At 30.9% G+C, this 8,378-nt stretch overlaps 1 long non-coding RNA gene across 1 annotated transcript; it reads right to left on the reverse strand.

Moving 5' to 3' along the window:
* Positions 1-6,150: 6,150 nt before the first annotated feature.
* LOC148787758 (uncharacterized) lies at positions 6,151-8,032 on the reverse strand. The gene is made up of 3 exons (XR_016066176.1): positions 7,880-8,032; positions 6,660-6,767; positions 6,151-6,505 (listed from the first exon to the last, which is right to left on the reverse strand). It is a non-coding gene; the product is annotated as an uncharacterized LOC148787758 (long non-coding RNA).
* Positions 8,033-8,378: the final 346 nt, after the last annotated feature.

An 8,378-nucleotide genomic window follows, 5' to 3' on the forward strand; every position in this document is an offset into this window, starting at 1 on the left:
GTGCATGATTTGGAAATATGATAAATTGATTATCCTAAATTAAATTAAAATTCTAAATTGGTTCTATTACTTAATAATATTTATTAGACTTGTCCTCTATAAACACTAAGAAAATTAGCATGGCATTACATTATAGGGTTTAATGCAATTTCCATCCTATGGTATGCTACTTGAATAAATTACCCCTCTATGAAAAAAGAATCAAATTACCTCCCTATAGTTTTTAAAAATAAATCAATTACATCTGTGTCTAAAGTGGTAAATTATTTTATTTTAAAAAATATATGGAGGTACTTTGCAATTTCTTTTTATAAGGAATAATTTATTCATTTGCTAACGTTTATATCCATACTTTATGATTGCATTATGATAATGTTATTAATCTTTTTACTATTATTATTACTCTTCTTATTATATATTGCAAGAGCCGATCAATTCTATGTGATTTACTGCTTAAAATCTTTCATTATTTTATTGATTCTATGCAACTTGTTGTTGAAAAATCCTCCTAAAATCTCTTATTATAGCTAAACTTATGTCAAGTTTCGAATTCCTGACTAACTTCTAAACTTTCGGTCAAGGATGTCTTAGCCTATCACTCATAGGTGAGCTAGGTTTCATGAATAAGTAGATGATGGGTTCGAATCCCGCCGAACAAGTGAGTATATGACTCACTTTATGTGAATTTGTTATAATTTATTTTATTATTCTTTGTTATATTAATATATGAATCGAATATTGATATATTGTCAAACTAATCAATTTATTAAAATATTGATGTTATCATGTGATTACTATATATATATAATAAATTCATCCCAAAAATTTTCAAAAATATGAATTAATTTCCCACCAATATTTGCGTTGTTTGATAATTTTTATATTTCATTAATTGATGGATGGGTTCTTCCTTATAAAGAGATTGATGTAATTTTAGTTGTTTGGCATTTGGGTCCATAAAGAATTAGAATTAATTTGTAACTTGGTCCATTAGTTGTGCATATTTCATGATTTGAGGACACATTTTGCCAGAAAGTTAAAAATTAGATGGAAAACCACATCCGTGCATCATGAATATGTTATCAAATTTATGCTAGCACATGACTTGCACGTGCTAATTTGTGACAAATTTAAAAATTTCTAGCCAAAAACGTGTTAGCAAATTGTAAAATTTATTAAGATAAGTTTAATTTTTTAAAAGTCCAAAACGCCAAACACCTTTAATTATAGGACCAAAAATTTTAATAGACTTTATAATATTCAATTCAAAATGAATTCATTAATCAAAATTATTATCTAATGTTAACATGATTTTCATCTAGAATTACTTGATAACTAAACATTCAACTTGCTCCACAAATATTTATAAACATTCTATGCGTGTTTTCAGATATTAGTACTTGATAATCTCATTCGATATGTAATATTTCTTTTAAAGAAGTTTATGTGTCATTTCAGACATGGAAAGTAGACAAAAAAATAGAAAAATTAAAAATTTACCAACCGGTTTAGCGAAATTAAACATTAGAGACTTCTCGTGAACAACATGGCCTTACAGACCCTTGCCTCGCCAACTTCGCGCTCTATATTTCTTTAAAGTGCACAAAGACGTAGTGACGCAAGGTGAATGAGTTAATGCCCATCACTTCTCCATGAGTTGCAGACAAAGATTTTAACTTAGAATCTATCACTTTAGGTGACAAATTGCCGATCCACAAGTTGTTGGATGGATGAATCTCCCGCTGCAAATATTTGACAGTCATATCGTGGTTCTATGTAGTTTTCGCTGATGATTTTACAGGTGGTGCCATTAAATGGCTCAAGTAAAGAGAACAAGAAAAATAATGGATCGTCGAAGGTTCTGATATGAATGAAATGCTGAATAGAATGAGATTTGTGTGCAATTGAGATGTGGTGGAGTGAGGTTTTGTAAGTATATGAGTGGAGTGGTTACTGCAATATTTTGTTGGATTTGTCTGAATTTAATGAAATTTAGTGGCTCTTGGTTGTATAGTGCATTATTTGGAAATACGATAACTTTTATCCTAAATTAAATTAAAATTTTAAATTAGCTCTATTACTTAATATTATTTCTTCGACTTGTCCTCTATAAACACTACGAAATATTAGTATGGCATTACATTATAGGGTTTAATGCAATTTCCGTCCTATGGTATGGTACTTGAATAAATTACCCCTCTATGAAAAACGAATCAAATTACCTCCCTATAGTTTTTTAAAAATAAAGCAATTTACATCTATGTCTAAATTATTTCATTTTAAAAAATATAAGGAGGTACTTTGTAATTTCTTTTTACAAGGAATAATTTATTCATTTGCTATAATACTTACAGGAGGTTGCTTTCATTTTTTTCTCATTGTTATAAACTTTCTTGTGTTTTTAATCTTAAATTGTTGATTTTTCCAAGCAATTTTATCTTGAAATTTCTTTAGAGACTAAAGTTCATGCTTTCTTTTTGCATACTTAGTGTTCAATTTTTTTCTTATCATTATATTTTATAAAAATCAAACTTTGAAATTTTAAAATTATTTATTTATTGCATGCTATTGATATGATAAAGTTTATATCCATACTTTATGATTGTATTATGATAATTTTATTAATTTTTTTTTTATTATTATTACTCTTCTTGTTATATATTGCAAGAGCCGATCAATTCTATGCGATTTACTGCTTAAAATCTTTCATTATTTTATTGATTCTATGCAACTTGCTGTTGAAAAATCCTCCTAAAATCTATTATTATAGCTAAACTCATGTCAAGTTTCAAATTCATGACTAGCTTCTAAACTTTCGATCAACGATGTCTTAGCCTATCACTCATAGATGAGCTTGGTTTCATGAATAAGTAGGTGATGGGTTCGAATCCCACCAAATTGATAATTGAAAACTGGATAGGGATGTTAACCAATGGGTTGGTTAAATGTCGATGATATAACCAAACTGAATAAACAAATGATGAACAACCTTCCATCCCCTTAACCGATTTCAACCCTTAGTTTCTAAATTGCCAATTCATGTAGCTAGCACACGTCTGGGTATAAACCAGCCTTTATTTGTTGTGTTTGCCCTCCGTTCAAATTCTGGCATATATATGACTAGAAAGAAAAAGATAAAATATAGGGCAAACTGCCTTTTTTAGTCCCAAAAACAAGGCTGAATAATTTTTTTTGATAACACAATTATGGTAGATGTTGCTTTCAGTCCCATAAAACTCGCAATCACTCATTTTAGTCCCAAAAAGTCATGTATGTTGTGGTTTTAGGAGTAAAAAGGCCTTGTAGTTTCGGGTCTAAAAAGTCTTAAAATCACACTTTTTGGGATTAAAAATACGTTATTTGAGTTTTATGAGACTAAAAGCGGCACCTACATTGTTGTGGTACAAAAAAAAAATTCTACCCTTATTTTATATTACTAAAAAAATATTCTGACCTTAAATAAATCAAATAGTAAACCCTAGTTTCAAATAAAAGAACACGTGAAAGCGTATGATCAGCGAAGTTACATTGACCGTTCCAAATACCATTGCTAAAATCATCTCAAATACGTGTTCATAAAAAGTGGCTGACGTTTCTAATACCATTGGTAATATAGTTTTAAGTACGTGCTCCAAAATAAGAATGACCATTCCTAAGACCATTACTAAAATAATTTTACATGACTGACCGTTCATAAAACAATTACAGAAGACTGTTCCAAACAAAAATATAACCGTGCCTAATAGTATTGCAAACATTGACAAACAAACCATTACAAAGACTATTTCTATATTTATCACAAATACAAATAAATACAGTTCTAAAATTCAAGCACGAATATTACAAAAACCTTTCCAAAAGTAAACCGATGTAAATAATATAGCCATTCTAAATTTAGCCCAGTCCATTCCAATTAAAAAAATAATTTTTTTAGAAAAGTTTAATATTAAGAACAGTTTCTAACAATGTGTTACGGTGCCCGTCCTAAATTGGAACGGTCAGGCATGACCTCTTTCTAAATATTTGTAATGCATTTATAAGAACATATAGCCAAATGTTCCAAAAATCGGTCCAAATTAATTTGGTCACTTTCAAACATTTTGAACGAAAAAAAAAAGGCCGTTTATAGATTTATTTCTATCCTCTCTCTCTCTTGTCAACTTCTACATCAATTTTTATTCTCTCTCTCTCTCTCTCTCTCTCTCTCTTCTTCAGAATTTTCTCATTATATTTGTTTTATATTTTTTATTTTTTTATTTAATATATTTTTTAAATAATAATTAGTTTTTTTAAATTTAAATTAATAGTGCACACACATTTAAGTATGCCATATATATATTAGTCGTTCTTTATTTTTGATCTTGAAGTTCTATTTATCATTAAATTAAAATATTATTCAAATTAGCAGATTGATTATGAACACAAACTATTTATAAAATAATAAATTATTTTGGGCAAACCCTAAATTTATAAACTGGTATCTTTTCAAGACATTTGTTGGCATATGTGATTGAGGTTGATTTACATTAGAAATTAATATAAAGAGTTTGTGTATTTTACAAAAAAAAAATTAATAAAAGAAAGGGTTGGGGGTGGGGGTGGGGTGGGGGGGCTAATGGCAATTTTGGGAATTACAAGTGATACATGTCGTCATCATCATCTTCATACCCAAGAAACACAAAGGATTCTCTCACTCTCTCTCTTCACTTTGGTATGACTTCTCTCTATTTTTTGATTCGTTTTTCTTTATTCTTCAATGGTTTTGGGCGTTAAATTCTCGATTTTCTTGGCCTTTTTCTTTTATTTTCCCAGTTTTAATACACCGAGACGAAATGGTCTGTATTGATTTGTGTTGTTTGGACGAATGCGAATCCTTTTTCTTCTTCTTCTCCTTCTTTTTTCGAGATGGGTATTTTTGATGATTTCTTTGAATCTTGATCTCATAGTTCTGGGGAGAAATTGTACTAATGATATGGCGCCTGAAAAATCCAAAAAATAAAAAAATCCACGGGTAAAAATCCTAAAAACCACGTCTTTCCCACCATTTTACCCAAAACCACCGTCCACCCACAGTCGCACGTTTTCAGCCTCTCATCTTCATTTTCCATTTCCTCTATTCATGTTCGCTTCTCACCCAAGAAAACAGCCGAAAGAAAAAAGGGGGAAAAGATCAACAAAGAGGGAGTGAAGGGTCAGGATTGAGTACCAGCAGCGGAGGGTAATGTGAACAAGGGCCTGATGGTGCCCCTGCACAAGGCAGCACCCTCAGGGAAAAACAACAGCGGCTGAGGTACAACGGAGCTAGCAGTTTGCCTCAGTACAGAGAAATCCAAGAAAGGAAAACCCCACTGGCAAAACCCCTACACACAATCACATGTTGGTAAAAAGAAATTACAATCTCTCTAGGTTGTGATTTGTGATGATGGCCAGCAGAAAACTCCTTCGTTACGAGGTTAAGGATTGCTGGCTTATTATTAATGGAAAGGTAAGATTGTTTTCTTTTTAAAATTATGTTTTCCTTTTTTTCTGGAAATAGTATTATACTCTTACTACTATTGAAGCTTTTTTGTTTGCTATCCATTATTATTATTATTATTAACATCATCATGTCTTTTGAATTCTTAATTGATGATTCACTACAAGAAAACAGGGCATCAGAGACGGAAATTTCCGTCTCTAAAACAAATTAGAGACGGAAAAATCGGTCCCGGAAGTCCGTCGTAGAAGGCCGCGTCGCTAATAATTTAGTGACAGAAATATTCCGTCGCTAAATCTGAGACCGAGAATTCGGTCGCTAATTCTGTCGCCAAAAGAGAAGAAAATATAACTATAATCCGTCTCTGATTTCCGTAGGTAATCCGTCTCTAATTCCGTCGACAAAGGTAAAATAATTTCCGTCTCTGATCTTCCGTCTCTAATCCGTCTCTAAATCTTACAAATTTCCATCTCTAATCCGTCTCTGATTCGGCATCTAAATTTTCAAATTTTTCCGTCTCTAATCCGTCTCTAATTTTTTTGGTTTTTTTTGGGCAGATTTTTAATTTCTGTACCTAAATTAATATCCTGGTCATTATACCATCAAATATACATTCCATCAATACCAAAATCTGAATTTTCCCAAACAAGAACAACAAATATTAACAAAAAAGATACTCAAAATACAACAACACTAATATAATTGATGTCATCATCCAAATAATATCAATGTCTACTCCAAAGTCACCAAACATATGTCAAAGTACAACCCAAATCAACATACACTAAGTGATAAACAACCAACAGAAGAAATAAACTAATTATCTTTCCTGGAATGTTGTTGCTCCTGTTGTCCCGACCCACCAGCAAATTGATGGTTTGTGTATCCCACATCTTGAAATAATTTTCGAACAAGTTCTTGTAGGTCTGCCTCCCTCTTCCGAGCCTCTTCGTCCCTCTTTCGAGCCTCTTCCTCCCTCTTTCGAACTTCTTCAAGAGCAATTTCAAGCAATTTTCTATGAAATGAAGACTGTGAAGAAACATCAGTACAACTCGTTTTTTCAAGGTATTCTTCCTGTGACAGTACATTCCATACAAAGGAATATTTATGTAATAAAAATCTAACAAAATTTCTCAACATATATACTAATCAATATTTAAATCCAATGACAAATTATACTTACACTAATTCTTTTGGATTTGTTGTCGATGAACTCCCCGATTCCTTTATTCTTTCTATGACATCTTTGAAATAGCTCAAGATCAGCCACTTCTCTACCAAGTTCTTTTTCCTATAGTGTACAAAACAATATTAATTCACATGTCAATTAAAATTAAGTGAAAATATAAAATTAAGTATTACTTCACTTTCAATTAAGATTAGGTATCATCACTCAATTTAATTAAAACTTAGATATTTGGACAACTATTTGTATACGTAAATATATTATCTCCTTCCTTTGTCTTTTCCAAAACCTTTTAAATTGCCTTCCAATTTTTAAACACATTCAAATATGGAAATCAACATTGTGACCACACCTACACTCAAATTTGTGTTGGTAAGACAATTGGGCCAACTGAAACTTGACCCCAAGAGATAGAGAATTCCAAGTGATAGAGAATTCCAAGTGAAAACACACAGCAAAAACTCTGATGTTGTTTCTGTTTGTACATCTTATGGTCCAATTCCAAATGAATGAGCATCAAAGGGATGGATACTATATATGCCACATACACACACAATGTACAAACACCAATTTTACCTCCCAAGAATGACATTAAATAAATCCAAAGTAGGATGTAGCATGTAATGCCACAAATTTGATTCATGAACACTACTAATATTGATGGCATTAAGTGAACATAACTACCAGAAAAATCAAAATGTCCCAATCAAGCACATATGACCTGCCTACCAAGTTACTAAGTCAAGCAGTAAGACCTAATGACTACAACAAAGCTTTATATTGACATTTTAGACTCGTCCCAACTCAAGGGCCAATTAGTTTTAACATCAGGAAAGACCGTCTTTTTACAATGACGAGAATTAACCAAATACACAGCTAAAAGTTTTTCAAACTAATAAGTAATTTGACAAGCTAGATCCCATAGTTCAAACTACAAAAAGCAGAAAAATCAAAAGGCAAAAATCAAACTACAAAAATCCTGCAGAGATAATAATCATATTTCAGAAAAAGCAGAAAAAAAAACTCAGCATATTTCAGAAAAATTTCGCATGTCAATCAGCCAAGTTTTTCAATTTTCAACATACTTCAGCAAAAAAATATGTATTTCGACAAGAAGAACATTAGGGTGTTCAACGGACATTTTAACAAATACCTTGAAATCAATTAAAATTTCACCTACAAACTGTAAAAAAAGAATTACAAAGAGCAAAAATTACCTGTTAATGTCGTAGGGAAGAAGTTGTGCCGATAGATCTGGAGCCGTCTGCGAGCGAGGAAAGATCTGCTTTCTTCTTCTCGGTCGCGAGATAGAGAAAGGGTTAGAGGAGAGAGAGAGAGGGCTAATTTGAAAGTTGAGGAGAGTGAGGTTATCGTTCTTTTAAGAGTCAGAGTAGTCAATTGGTAGTTTTAGTTATGTATATATATATTTACTGTTATAATTTATTTTATATAAATTAAATAAATATTAAATAAATTAGTTATTTATATAATATAAATATAAATACATAATATAATATAATATTATATATAACATATATAAATATTTTGTAGTTGAGATAAATGTATGTTCATAATCTTTAGTAAATTTATATATTTATAAATGTTAATATTACATTGATATAACTATCATCTTACATTGTTGAACAACATAGGTTAATCGGACCATCAAAATTCAAATTAAACCGTTAGATATGATCATACTTACAGAAAAATACA

The sequence above is a fragment of the Sesamum indicum genome, linkage group LG6, assembly GCF_026168435.1.
Source record: "Sesamum indicum cultivar Baizhima isolate 11 linkage group LG6, ASM2616843v1, whole genome shotgun sequence".
Classification (NCBI taxonomy): domain Eukaryota; kingdom Viridiplantae; phylum Streptophyta; class Magnoliopsida; order Lamiales; family Pedaliaceae; genus Sesamum; species Sesamum indicum.